Source organism: Prionailurus bengalensis, chromosome B2 (assembly GCF_016509475.1).
Source record: "Prionailurus bengalensis isolate Pbe53 chromosome B2, Fcat_Pben_1.1_paternal_pri, whole genome shotgun sequence".
NCBI lineage: Eukaryota > Metazoa > Chordata > Mammalia > Carnivora > Felidae > Prionailurus > Prionailurus bengalensis.
In genome coordinates, this window is record NC_057349.1 from 119,239,082 (window position 1) to 119,254,335 (window position 15,254).

The window sequence follows — 15,254 nt, forward strand, 5'->3', positions numbered from 1 at the left end:
ATACCCTCTCCAGCCTATGAGGGTGCCTGAAATTCTAAAAGCAATCATTTTTTTTAATTAGGCATTACCTTCTCCTGGAAACCTTATTTAAAAGAAAAATTAATAATAGCTTCTTTACAATGCCTTTACTATGCCAAGCATTGTGCTAAATGTATTTACATAGATCATTACACTTGAACTTCATAAAAACTCCATGAAGAGTAATGAGATGGGTATTGATGAGGAATCCAAAGCTCAGATTAAGTTCTGTTACAGGTCTAGCAAGTGGCCCTTCAGGTTTCAAATCCCAGGATGTTTGAATCACAATGTATTTCCATGCCCTATGCAAGAGTCTGGGCAATAAAACACTGGGACCCTGAAACAGGAAGCAGGAGAGAAAGTGGAGAAAAGAGAGAAGAAGAGCATTAAAGACAAACTTCTGGCATCTTCTAATTTTGCCTGGGACTTCCCTTGAAGTTTTTAGATTTACTCTGTCTAGTATGGCAGCCACTAGATGTATGGGACTACTGAGCCCTTGAAATGAGGCTAATACAGATTGCGATGTGCTAGAAGTTTAAAATGCATACTAGATTTTGAAGACTTCAGATAAAAAAAGGATGCAAAATATCTCAATATCTTTATATTGATTACATGGTGAATGATAATATTTAGATATATTGGCTTAAATAAGATATATTATTAAAATATATTTTACCTGTTTCTTTTTACTTTTTTAAAACTGTGGCTCCTGTCAGGGCGCTTGGGTGGCTCAGTTGGTTAAGCATCCGACTCTTGGTTTTGGCTCAGGTCATGATCTCCCAGTTTCTTGAGTTCGAGCCCCCTGTTGGGCTCTGTGCTGGCAGAGCAGAGCCTGCTTGGGATTCTCTCTCTCCCTCTCTCTGCCCCTCTCCCCCTCGCCCTGTCTCTTTCTCTCTCAAAATAAGTAAATAAACTTTAAAAACATGTGACTTCTATTAAAAATGTGAAATTATGTATGTGACTCTCATTACATAGCTATCCAACAACACCTCTTCGACGTCCAGATAACATGGACACCCTGAATAATGTTCACCTAATTTAAATGAAAAAAAAATAGGTTTTAACGTTTTGAGAAAGGTAAATAGTACTAGAATTCAAAACTAACTTTTAAAGCACACAACATGCTGTTTTTATCTTCAAGGTAATACCGTTGTTCGGTTTTCAAATCTAAAAAGATTATAACAGTGAGATGTGAAGCTTTTAGTCTTTGTGGTAGATTGCTTGCAACCCTGGACTCAGCTCCTCCTTCCTTTGACTTGAGCTAGTTGGCAGGTGCTCTCAGGAGGGGGTGGGTCTATTTTCCTACTCTGTAAATCTTCAACCACAAGGGTTGGTCTTGTGAGTTGGTTTGGCCAACAGAATATGGCAGAATGATGGTGTGCCAGTTTGAGGCTTAGATGTATCAACAGACTTTGCACTCTGTCCACCCACTGCTTTGGTATCTGGCCCACTTTTTATCTGAGTGGACCCTGAGAGAGCCTACTGGAGGGTGAGAAACCACGTGGAACAGAGACAGATTCTCCAGACGAGACCACCTGTATTCGTTTTCTATGGTTCCTACAGCAAATTACCACAAATTTAGTGGCTTAAAACAACACCAGTTTATTGTCTACAGTCCTGTAGGTTAGAAATCCAGCATGGGTCTCACTGTATTAAAATCAAGGTATCAACAGAAATGTGTTCTTTTCTGGAAGAAGATGAGTCTTCTCATCTCATTTCACTTTCACCTCTTTTGACTCTCTCTTACACTTTAAGGATGCTTGTTATTTTTTGGGCTGACCCAAATAATCCAGGATAATCTTATTTTCAAATGACCTGATTAACCTTGATTCCATCTGCAATCATAATCTCCCTTTGTCACATATTCAACCTCTCAAGCTGTTTAATAATACTTTTAGCTCTTTTTTAACAAGACCAAACATTAAATGTTAATGTTGGATTCAACATGCAGTGACTTACTTTTGGTTTGCACTCTGTGGTATAGATTACACATCAACTTTTGGAAGAATCCACATTTTGTTTATCATTAGGGGAAAACCTGGATATGCCTCCCAATGTTAATTCTCTGCTTCAACTGTGAAACAGAAAAGAAAAATAAGTCAAGGAGTTTTCTGTTAGGCATGACATTTTAGCCTCCTGAGTACAGCCTCAGAGAAACTGGGGCTAAAAAAAAAAAAAGTTTCAAATGGAAAATATGAACCAAGCAGAATAATTTCTAATTGAGCTACATGAAGTTTTTACCATGTAATGTTTTTACCTTGTAATGTTTGATCTATGATCCCAAGATTTCCATTTCGCATATTTACTAGCATAATATGAAGGAGCACTGGGTCCACATCATCAGTTTCGTGGCAGAGTCTTGTAAAATGGTACCCATTTGCCTACTGTAGCCTCATGCCGTGAAAGTGCCACTAGACGTGTGTGTCAGTGGTATGGGGTTTTTCGTTACCTGCAAAATTTATTAGTAAAGATCCCGAACCTGGAAAGGAATAAACCAAGCAATTATTTGGCACCTAAACAAAATTCACACATTCAAAACTCTTGGAAATTTAAGACACCTGCCAATGATTCCCAGTATAACAAGTAAATCAAGGAAATGTATTTAAGGATAAATAAATAAGTTGCATCATTGAAATTTCTTGGTTTTTTGCTTTTCCTTCTTAAGAGTGTTTTGAACTTCGTCACCAAGAAATCTTCTGAGAGAGGGGCGCCTGGGTGGCGCAGTCGGTTGGGCGTCCGACTTCAGCCAGGTCACGATCTTGTGGTCCGTGAGTTCGAGCCCCGCGTCGGGCTCTGGGCTGATGGCTCGGAGCCTGGAGCCTGTTTCCGGTTCTGTGTCTCCCTCTCTCTGACCCTCCCCCGTTCATGCTCTGTCTCTCTCTGTCCCAAAAATAAATAAGAAATCTTCTGAGAGGGATATAAAAGAATTTGCGTTGTTTTCTACTTTTTCCCATAGAAGGCAGGATGGATTTGGAGTGGCCTATGAAATTCTGAGTGTTTTATACATTGGGCTACATAGTGAGATTGATCGGTTTCTTAATATCATTATTATTATGTTTCTATTGGGAGTCATGGAACCAGAGGTTGGCCTCAGGAGGATGTCACAATGTCTTTTGAACTGTGAATTAGATAAAGGCTTCTTTCTTCTATGTGGCTAAACACATTCCTATTCGAAAACGGCTTTGCTGCTCGCCAACAATTAAGCGCAAAATAGTTCACTTAGGCAGCGACTTGGGGTACTGGGGAGCTCTAAACAAAACTGTGTTGTAGTGATACTGCGTGACTGTGTTTGTTTACTAAGTGGGACTGGACAGAACAACTTGCATGTCAGCACATATGTGTGATGTATGTACCCATGTGCAAATATGCACTCATGCCTATTGGAAAATGAGGTGAGGAAACATGGGTTTTCCTGCTTCCAGGAAAAGGTCAATGCGCTTAGCAGGGCTTTGAAGGGTTTTTACTTTACGTATTAAAACAGCATTAATTTGGGGCACCTGGGTGGCTCAATCTGTTAAGTGTCCAACTTCAGCTCAGGTCAAGGTCTCCTGGTTCGTGGGTTCGAGTCCCGCATCGGGGTCTGTACTGAGAGCTCAGAGCCTAGAGCCTGCTTTGGATTCTGGGTCCTCCTCTCTCTCTGCACCCCTCCACTGCTCGTGCTCTGTCTCTCTCTCTCAAAAATAAATAAACATAAAAAAATTAATTCAATTTAATCAATCTAATAAGTTCAAATGCTAGGTAAATAAAGATGAAAGGGAGACAGAAGGAGAAAAGACATTTATCGAGCACCTATAGTTTGGGCACTGCCATTACCATTGCTATATTAATGTTGGCACCGATAGGTATTACATTTTCAGTGTATGAATAAGGAAACAGTTCAGGGAGATCAAACCACTTTCTATGTCAGAGCTAGGATTCAAACTCAATTGATTACAAATCCTATGTCGTGGTCACTCTTCTATGATGCCTCTTCACCTAATAGGAGTTAATAGTTTAGTCTAGTGTAATGTTCGTCGACATTTACAGACACTTTCTTGATTATGACGTAGGAAGATTTTACACACACTGTCAGAAATGATGGAAGAAAACAAATGAAGTTATAAAAATACCTTTATGAAATTCATAGTCACCAACATATTAACATAAAAGGAGTCTCCTAATTATGTTTTAAAAGCTCTACACCTGGTTCTTTCTTGTGTTTAATGAGAACTGGACTGAATGTAGCAGAGATAAAGATATTACTTAAGTCCTTTAAAGAGATCTTATTAACATTCATATGTATCTGATATTGTTTAACTTTTAAAATATATTTCTTAATGGGGCACCTGGGTGGCTCAGTTGGTTAAGCCTCCAACTTTGGCTCAGGTCATGATCTCACAGTTCGTGGGTTCGAGGCCTGCATTGGGCCCTGTGCTGACAGCTCAGTGCTTGGAGCCTGCTTCGGATTCTGTGTTTTCCTCTCTCTATGCCCCTCCCCCACTTGTACTCTGTCTCTGTCTCTCTCTCTCTCAAAAATAAACATTTAAAAAAAATTAAATATATTCTAAAAATGTTTTAAAACAGCTTTTAAGGATAAGACTATAATTGTTGTCCTTTATGAAGTATCTACCCTTTATTTTGAAAATGCAAAATATTTGGCTTACGTATATCTTATGTTTAGTCCTTTTAACTACTCTGAATAGTAGGTATTAATATCCAGTTTAAAAAAATGAAAGTCTTGGGGTGCTTGGGAGGCTTAATCGGTTAAACATCTCTCGATTTCAGTTCATGACCTTGAGATCCAGCCCACCCTTGGGCTCCACGCTGAGCATGGAACCTGCTTAAGATTTTCTCTCTGTGTCCTTCTATCCCTCCCATACTCATGCTCTCACTCTCTCTCTGTCAAAAAAAAAAAAAAAAAGGAAGGAAAATAAAATAAATGAGAATCTCAAGGCTGTAGAGGTTAAGTAATTTATAAACATTAGCACTAAGTGTAAGCCAGTCTTACAGAAGACCCATACTGTTCCTCACATATCTCACATTGCCTTCTCGTATACAGACTTGAATATCATGAATAAGGTTCAAGATAGCCTTATGATTGAGGCTATAAGAATGATTGCTGCATTGATTTGACCTAGAAAGTTCAGAGAATGGACAACAGAATGAGAAACACAAAAGAATAGTTGGTTTTTTTTTTCAAATCACTGGATTAGAATAGCAGAAAAAAGAATTCAGAAGACAAAAAAGTGGTAATTAGCTAGCTGTATCAAAAGTAGCTATGGGAATGAAATCACCAGGAAAGAGAAGAGTAAATATTTCACAAGACAATTAATCAAACTCAAGGCTAATATATCTAAAGCAAAAGGTTTATTGATAACCCTCCATTTTCTCTTCTTGAAGAAAGTGGTGGAAAGAGCTACAAGAACATGAGACTGAATTGTTCTTCAAGGCCAGGTGACAGGCAGCTGGTTCATGGTTAATTGCTGGAGCCCCGTTGGAGTTGTAAATACTGTTAGTCTTTGCAGTTTCATGACAGATACCTGAAGAACACAGATGTTTATGTAGTGAGTCAGAAGTTTATTTCTTGGAACCTTTTTTACATATTCACTAGATAAACACTGAGCAACAATGATTTGCATGGAAAATCTGTTTAACAGAGAAATAGACATGTGTAGTGGTTTCTTGAGCTCTCGATTCTCTGTCACACACAAAAAAATTCTATCCCTCTGTCCCACTTACTAGCTGTGTCTGTGTTTTCCTGTCAGTACAAGGCATGTAAGGTTCTTGGGACAAGCTTATTGTATAAGTTAAATAAGTGGATGTACAGTTGACTCTTGAACAACATGGGTTTGGACTGCATGGGTCTGCTTATACATGGAATTTTTTTATAAATATAGTACAATATTATAAATATATATTCTCTTATGGCTTTCTTAATAAACATTTTCCCTCGCTTACATTCTTAAATTGTAACAATATGGTATGTAATACCTGTACAAAACATGTGTTAATTGTTTATATTATCAAGGCTTCCCATCAATAGTAGGCTATTAGTAGTTAATTCTGGAGGGAGTCAAAAGTTATACATGGATTTCCAACTGTAGGTGAGGTCAGCAGTCCTAATCCCCACGTTGTTCAAAGGTCAACTGTATATAAAACACTTGGCATGGTGCCTAGAACAGAATAAGAAACCAAACAATAGTTGCTATTCATACATATATTGTAAGATGTAATGTTCTGCTGACTCTTCTCAAAAGGAAACCAATATCCAAATTTGTCTCGAGTATTGGTCTCTCGATGCTCTCAGGATGATTGATCCCTGAAGGCCACTAAGCAGAGTCCAATGGGAGAAAAACCAGTGTCTGACTTGTAGCCGTGGAAGGCTGGGATTTAGGTGTGGGCTCTTGTCTTTGGTCCCTTTTAATCTGGCCAACCTCGTGCTTCAGCAGCGTAAAACTATTTCTTCCAAAGGTTTTCATTTCAGAAACAAGAAGACCCTTGAGGCCAATAACTTGATATTTATTTTTAAATGTTTCAAAATAAAAATAATAGTGTGAGGCTTTGCTTCAGCTTTCTTTCTGAAATGACCCTTGACAGGAACTGGAAATAGTTCTTGTCAATGCAGCCATTATCTCTTGTGACCAAACGGGATGTGGGAGGTAGGGTGGAATTTCTGAGTGCTTTGTACATAGGAATAAAATGTCTGTCACTTAGTTAAAATAAATTATTGATTTTTAAATCAAATCAAAATATTGAGTCAAACAAGCAGGTACTGTACTTGGATTTTCCCTTATTTGTAAGAACTGTTTTTCACCATTTTATGAATAGTGGGAAAAAAATAAGGAGTTATAAATAGCAAAAAACATGTTTTGGGCTCCATGAAATCCATACAGGCAAATAATTATAGGGCAGTCTGAAAAAAAAAAGTTTAAATTACCATTGTTTCCTAGGAAAATGATTCTCATTCTTGCCTTATCAGGTAAGCAAGCTGACAGAATGTTCAGAGTACTTAGGTCCCATTCCCACTGGATGCTGGTACATGAAGCTTAAACCATTCCTTCCTCACACCAGCCTTCTCCTCTTCTTGGGAACAAGGGTGTTAAGTGTCCTCAGCATCCCTCAGGGCTTGGGCTTGGGCAACTGGAGAGCAAAGCAAATGACTGGGTGAGCTGGAAGGGAAATAGAGGAAGCTGGACATGTATTAAAGTGGAATAATGACAGATGCTTTAACAGGGCAATTGTTGATTTCTTCCAGTTATTGAGATGACACAGTCTGGGGTGACCATGTTGTTGCTTCAGGATGTGCCAAATTTAAGTATCCATGGCCTGGGAGTAAAGAAAATAAAAGAATGAGCAATGAATGATCACATTTGCTTCTTGCTTAAATTTCCTCCAAAGCTCTAATTGTTTTAAGAAATAACTTCCAAATCCTCAGCCTGAGATTCTGGCGTTTTCTTGCTCTCGCTTCTACCCACTTATCCAGTTCCTGTGGTTGTCTTTTTTTCTTTGAACCTTGGACTTCACATGCTCTACTCATAAAAAAAAAAAAACAAAAAAACAAAAAAACAAACAAACAAACAAACAAACAAAAAACCAGTATCACTGGACTATATCAGAAATGTGTTTCTTTGCCTTGAATGTCATACTCCTTTTATCCAGAGTGCTCCTACTTCCTTTATTTCCTAGGCTAACTGATAAATCATCATTTAAAACACTTTACTCATACATGAATCTGGGTTGTGTGTACTTTCTATGTTCTTTACTTTTGTCAGTCATTTCATTTGTCATATTATAATCCTGTTTTATTGTCTGCATCAATCACCAAGCCAGTGTCTTTGATTTGAGTGGTTTGATTTAATATGTGGGGCCTCATCTGTGGTCTGTTTTAAAAGCTCCCTGGTGATTCTGGGTTACAACAAGGATTAAAACCCACTGAACCAGACTGAGAGCTCCATGAAGACAGGATGGTTGACTGTCTAGTTCAACATCACACCCCATTTTCTAGCTCAGTGCCAGAAACATAGTAAATGCTCAGGAAATATCTATGGATCAAATGTCATTGTAGCCCCAATGCTTGATGTGGTATTAAGCATAATTGTTGAATGAATGAATGGATAGCTTAAATTCTACAAGGATTACACAAATTAGTAAATCACAGATCCTATTTTTAAAAAATTACAGTTGGGAGCAAGTGAGGGGAACTGGAGAAGCACACATTCTGAAATAATCACTTACACAACCAATGATAGAAATGTTTGCAGTGGTTGTGATGATTTGTTATGGAGAATCTCTCTCACGGTGAGGATTCTTCTTTCTGAATGCAGAAATTTTCCAAGTGGTTTGGCGGATGTCCAGTTAATTGAAGCTTTGAACAAACTCCCTTTAAGTTTTTTAGAAAACTGCTAAATCTTCTGAGGTCATTCCAGACCATTTGCCTTTCTCTGTTATGCACTAAGGCAGGAAATGTTTTCCTCCGTTTTGAAATGAGCAATTCAAGGGGCCAGTAAAGAATGCATGTGGTGGGACGCGTTATCAGCCCCCTCCAGCTGTTTACCAGGGTCCTTTTCATTCTTAACAGGGACATCAAGTTCTTTTGGATACTAGTTAGGTTTTATACATAAGACAAAATAAACATTTCCTGGAGGGCTTCAGAGGGTAACTACTCTTCCGTCTTATCTTGCATTTTCCTTCAATCAGAAAAGGAAAAAATAAGATTTAATGTGAGAGAGGCCTACCATTTATCAGGTTAGGCTGTAGTCAGTTGATACATTAAAACATTTTCTTGAGCCTGAAAGCAGTAAAACCTCTCCGTTTTCTCCATCTTGCTTGCTTGATTTTTTATGCTTGTGAATTATCCGGGCCCCAGCCCAAGGTCATCTGAGAACAATAGTACCTGAGTCATTAACGTTTTTAAGGTCTTGTTTAGGAGGGGTTGTTTGGGGCTGCTGTAGTCTGACCTGAGTCATCCCACACTGGGCCAGGGAGGCTAAAAAACTGGACTCTTCCCAAAGGAACGGTTGTTATTATAGTGAATCTCCAGAAGGAAACGTTGTTAGTGCTAACTGAACATGTATTTTGCCTCAGATTTACTGTTGGGCAGGGACAGATCATGACCTTTTAATCAGAATAGGCTTAGATTGAGTTTTTTGGTACAAAATAAATTTCGCTTCTAGTAGGATTTGCCAGAGACCACCCTGGGGGAAGGTTCGATGGTTCATTTGGAGATCTTGGGATTTGGAGTCAGGTAAGACTGAAGTTTAAATCCTGTCTCTTGCCAATGTACTATGTGAGTTAGGTAAGATACCTGTTTGGGGCTCAGGGTTCTCATGTATGAAAGAAAATAACTAACAAAGAAATGAAATATCACTAATTTTGTCAGATACTCCCTTGCCTAAAAAATATTAGTTAAAACTATGTTATGTGCTTTCCAAAGCACATGTTATGTGCTTTCCTCCTCCCACCCAGGTATTGTAATCTATGTTATTACAGAGAAGCATGTAGAGAATGACAAACACTTGAATAAGGTAGAACAAAAGAATATGATGGAAAAAGCATTGAATTTGGAATTGAAAGACCTCATTCTTAAACTCAACCCTAGCTCTGTGTCTTGAGGCTCGCTTATAAATAGAAGTAATATCTCCCTTCATATTATTATTGAGAAAGTCAGATGGTATAATGTTTATAGATCTACTTTGAAAGAGTCAAGAGCACAGTGCCCATATTAATTATCATGAAGGTTGTATTTCTTCTCCTACTAACCAAAACCAGGTTTAAGAGTGAGGAACGGTACACAGCTGGGAAAGGGGTATTTTTTCAAGCCAGAAAGGAAGGTGGTGATTCAGGATGTGATCTGAAAGCAGTGTTTACATTTTCGCAGCTGCCCCTCAGAGCGGAGCTAAACCTCATGTAGACAGCCCAGTGTTGGCTTTAGTGGGGCAGTTAGGGGCGGCGGAGATATAGACGTGCCTGGAAATAGAGCATTCCTGCATAAATTTTGTGTGATGTGCTCATGAAAAGGATTGTGTTGTGTAAAACTATCGAGAGCAAGACTGAGGACTTAAAGAGAACAGAGGTTTGTGGGAAGAGTAATAAAAATAGTGTATATGTGCATTTATTTTAATGTCACAGTTCATAATAGTTCTTGAAGGCATCCATTACTGAAACAGACAGAATTTATTGGTGCTAAAAAGCTGCTCCAATGGGTAATTTTTCCTGACTGTCCTCCTGAATCGTTCTGGAAGTCTTCCAAAACAGTCTTCCGTGAGTCATCTCTTACAAACTCATTTTACAGCCTTCAGGTCCCATTGACTTGGCGCTTAGCATTTTTTGCACTTATATTTTCATTTTGTTAATTTCTTCAAGTATTAGGAAAATGGGTAGCCCTTCCACCTGGGCCTGGTCTTCAGTCCCCATCATACGAAGGTGGAACCTAAACGGGTCTCCCTTTTATACTGCATGCCCCCTCTCTTTGGGAGTCCAGAGAAAGAGCAGCAATGAGACTTGGGCGTTTTTGTTTGGAAGAAATCAAGTACACAAAATACAGGTAGAAATAGTGCAGATGTTAAATTGTCATACAAACGCAAAATTGCATATTCTTCCAATTGTCATTTGAAGCCCACATACAATGAGTCACTCATTTGGGTGATATCTCGGGAAATAGCATGGACTGTTATTGTGAATGGAGAAAACACCGTTTATCATTTATAGGCATTCACTCCAAGTAAGTTTATCAGAGAAACTCCGGTATTTTCTGATAAATTTTCTTGTGAATCTAAAACTGCTCTAGAAAAGAAAAAAAAAGATGAAAAAGAAAAAGAAAACAAGCCCCCCCCCCCAAAAAAAGGCACAACAAACTGGGTGAGATGTGAGAACAAAGGACCATGGAAGTTTTGAGATGGGAAAATTACTTCAGACTTGGTTTTGGAAAGTAGGGGACAGAGATGGAGTAAGAGCTTACTAAGATGTCAAACCTGAGCTTGACCTTGAAGGAGAGGTCTTGGAGTGTGGAAAGGAATGAGCAGCGGCACTGAAGCCACTGAAGAGGGGGAACATTCGGGTCACAGAAGTGGCGTGGTCAGATTGCAAAGACGCAGGAGACTATTGGTGGCAGCTGCTGTCATGTTAAATATTTCTTCCTGAACTTAGAGGGGAAATTGGACTCAACAGCATATTAATTAGAAGCTCTTTTAAGTGTTATTTATACATATTACTAATATGGGACACAGGAGATCTAGAAAAGAATGATGAAAAAATTAGTAAAATAACACCTTTAATATTCCTATTTAAAATGTTGATTTTTAGGCTTTTTTTTTTTTTTACTTTGTGAAGCGTTATTTTACACATTTAGCTTAGAAGTATTTTATTAGATATTTTCCCACGTCATTAAAATATTAGCCACACTTTTTTTTAAGTAAAATCATTAAATAATAATTAAATAATTATTTACCTAGAAACAGCACAATAGTTGAGCAGCTTCTAAGGGAGCTCTTGTGGTGAACGGATACCCCTCCGAAGCCTCTGATGCCTCATAGAGAAGGTCAAGAGAAAACAACAGCTCAGTGGGGTGAATTGTTGAAATCTGGAGGTGTAACTGGATTCATATTTTCTGATTCCTTTCTGTAAATCAGTTAAATATTCTTTTCCAATTTATTAATGTGACACTAAACAAAGAGAAGTTTAAAAAATTCACAGTCCTCATTCAGATACTACGTTCTTTTGATTTTATGATTTTGATGTAAAAAATAAACAACATCATTGAGATAAAGGAGACACGAGGTGAGCCCTACTGTTTCCCCGTTGTTTTGTTTGGGTTTTTTTTTTTTTTTTTTTTTTGCCTGGGACTGCTTCTTGCCATGGCACAGGGTGGGGAGCCCAAGCAGATTTACAGTCATGCTGAGTTTTGGGGTCTGAGATTGGAATTTGTGGCTGCCTGAAGCATCTGGAATTTGCAAGCCAGTGGTATTCAGAGAAGAGGAAGCTGCACAGAGGGTGGGCACCAAAACTCTGTGTGAGGATTCAGCTGGGATCTCTGCTGGGGGTTAACCAGGCTTGTGTAAGGCAAGATTCCATGAAATCTACCAAGGATCTGCTGCAGGGGTGAATGGTGATTCCTGAGGTTGTGCAAGGTTGTGTGTTGCTGAGAGAGGTTGGAGAGCTGGCCCAATCAGCAAATAGAAGATACGTACACAGAATTTTCAGTGTATGCTACATCCATGTGCCTCTCTCTCTTCTTCTCTCTCTCTAATTTGTCCATATGAAAGTATGTGTCCTCTTCCAGGTCCTGCTGAAGTAATTCCTAGGAACAGAATTACCCATTATTTACCCAGTCTTACTATTATGAAATTAACATTTATTTGTAAAACAACGGATAAGAAACACCACCTGATTTCTAGATACAATCTTAATCTAGTACTGAATCAAAGCAGAGGGAGTTTGGGGCGCCTGGGTGGCGCAGTCGGTTAAGCGTCCGACTTCAGCCAGGTCACGATCTCGCGGTCCGGGAGTTCGAGCCCCGCGTCAGGCTCTGGGCTGATGACTCAGAGCCTGGAGCCTGTTTCCGATTCTGTGTCTCCCTCTCTCTCTGCCCCTCCCCGGTTCATGCTCTGTCTCTCTCTGTCCCAAAAATAAAATAAACGTTGAAAAAAAAAAATTTAAAAAAAAAAAAAAAAAGCAGAGGGAGTTTGAATTCACACTATTCAAATTATTTTGAGACTGATCTGGGTTTGACAGTTCTCAAAACTAATTTTTTGATAAACTTTCAGCTTTATTTTTTAAGAATTAGGATTTCAAGGGAAATTAGCTTTCTACTTTTGCTTTAAATACCAATTTTTTTCCTTCTGTACAAATCCTTTTGCATAGAGTTAAAAAACATTGAAAAGACTTTTAAAAATTGATGGGGTGCCTGAATGGCTCTGTCGGTTCCGCGTCTGACTTCGGCTTAGGTCATGACCTCGCCTTCATGAGTTTGAGCCCCACATCAGGATCTCTGCTGTCAGCTCAGATCCTGCTTTGGATCCTCTGTCCTCCTCTGTCTCTGCCCCTCTCCCAGGTGTGCTGTCTCACTCTCTGTCTCAAAAATAAATAAAAACACTAAAAAAAAAGTAAAGACTTAAAAATCGAGAACAAAAGGATAGTAAAGTGTTCAGGAATTATTTTGAGTTTAAGTAAAAGCCTATAATATTCTTGAGTTGAAAACTTTACACCTAAAATATTTTCAAACTTTGGAAAATAAAAACTAGTCATTGTTTTATTTAGAATGATGTTACTTTTAGGGGGCCTCGGTTGAGCATCCGCTTCGGATCTCACAGCTTGTAAATTCAAGCCCCGTGTCGGGCTCTGTGCTGATGGCTCAGTCTCTGTCTCTGTCTCTGTCTCTCTGTCTCTCTGACTCTCTCCTGCTTGTGCTGTCTTTCTGTCTTTTAAAAATAAACGTTAAAAAATTAGAATAATGTTACTTTCAACATAGTTAAATAATAGTAACATAGTTTGATACTAAGATAATGCAAATTATTGGTGTAAGGCAAGCAGTCTTGAATTATTAGTAGTGGAACAAAAATAAGAAAGATCTCATGGTATAAAATAGACTTGACCCAGTGGCTAAATGTACTTTTACAGCTGTTTGGACTTTTCAAGAGTCTTGCTATCTTTATAATGCACACTTTTAGTTTTCTGTATTGCACTGTGTGTATTTATGATCATTTATGCTGAACGGAGAACAGTTTATGTATGTTTACTCCTAGCATCCAAGCAACTTGGCTGGTACTTTTTTTTTTTTTTTTGGTCATTTTCTGTTAGCTCAGATGTTTGCAAGCCTATTTGCATAGAAAGGGGGGAAAACCTGGGTAGAGTGGCTTTCTGTGTTGCCTAGGGATAACAGAAATCCATTCACAATTGCTTATTAAGTTTAAAAGTCCTTATAAGGAGTATATTCTATAAAGATGTGTATGAGAACAAAGAATATATGGTTTTACCTTTTATTGGATCATCACCATCCTAATAAACTTGCCTTTTCATTTGGCCAGATATTGGTCTTCCCAGCCTCTAACATATCGAGGTTTTCCCAGTTCCATATACCTAGTAAACAGGATAGGTACTCTTAAGAGTTTTTTAGCCGTGAGATGTATCAGTCGCCTATGAATTGGACTCATTGTTTTCATCCTTTAGCTCTAAAAAGAAACCATTTTTACACATATTATTAAAAACATAGCATACAACTGTTGCCCCTACATTAACTGAAGATTTATATATCAATATGTGTAATTTACCTATATGTTTTAGACAAATTTTCTTTTTTCCCCTTCCCCCTCCCCCCCCCCCCCCCCCCCCCCCCCCCCCCCCCGCCTTCTGCCACAGGTTCATTTGTACACAAGCACAGGAGGACACCAGCCCCATGCGAAGCCCAGGGGTCATACTCGTTCTTCTGTAGAAGGTTATCTGCATAATTTTGTGACACCTGAACTGTGTGTATTCCTTCAGGTAAGATATTGTTTCCTTTAGCCAAGCATCCTGGGACATGATTTACCTAGTAATGCTTTAATTATTTTGAGTTTCCTCAGATCCCACAGGTAACCAGTTTGAACCCGATAAACCTGTAGTTTTGGGGGTGCCTGAGTGACTCAGTCAGTTAAGTTTCCATTTCTTGGCTTTGGTTCAGATCATGATCTCATGGTTCCTGGGTTCAACCCCTGCATCAGGCTCTCAGCACAGAGCCCACCTTGGATCCTCTGTCTCCCTATCTACTCATCCCCTGCTTGTGTGCTCTTTCTCTGTCTCTCTCTCAAAACTAAATGAATATGAAAAACCAACAACAACTTTAGTTTTGAATATTTTCCCCTCAAGCCCACACAAAGATAAAGAAGTTTTCTTGACACTTCTCATCAGGAGATAAATATTTTCTAGACGCTCTCTCCTGCCCCCGGTCTGGAAAGGTCCATCCTTATGGCCAGAATCTTAATTTTTTTTTTTTAACATTTATTCATTTTTGAGAAACAGAGCACAAGCAGGGGAGGGGGCAGAGAGAGAGGGAGATACAGAATCTGAAACAGGCTCCAGGCTCTGAGCTGTTACATTTTAACTCACCATCTTGCAAGTATCTAAAAGTAAAAAAGTCACTGCACTCTAAGTTCCTGGGATGAGCAAATGCCCTCAGGGCACTATTTCATTTCAACCTTCATTTATCCCTCCATTAACTGCTTCCTCTTCCTGGTTGGACCCTGGTGTTTTTTCTTTCTTTCTTGTTCACCAGTGCTTTTTCATTT

General features: G+C 38.8%; 2 long non-coding RNA genes across 3 annotated transcripts in view; one reads left to right on the top strand and one right to left on the bottom strand.

The window, feature by feature from the left end:
- LOC122489991 overlaps positions 1-15,254 on the top strand; it is a 282,636-nt gene that overhangs the window by 80,805 nt on the left and 186,577 nt on the right. The window contains exons 1-2 of one of the 2 annotated variants that reach the window (XR_006299060.1): positions 8,668-9,241; positions 14,350-14,472. This is a non-coding gene — a long non-coding RNA (uncharacterized LOC122489991). Of the gene's footprint in view, positions 1-8,667; positions 9,242-14,349; positions 14,473-15,254 lie in introns of those variants that run through there. The other variant, XR_006299059.1, reaches the window with a different exon arrangement.
- On the bottom strand, positions 5,350-7,356 carry LOC122489992. Its single transcript, XR_006299061.1, has 2 exons — positions 6,935-7,356; positions 5,350-5,537 (listed from the first exon to the last, which is right to left on the bottom strand). It is a non-coding gene; the product is annotated as an uncharacterized LOC122489992 (long non-coding RNA).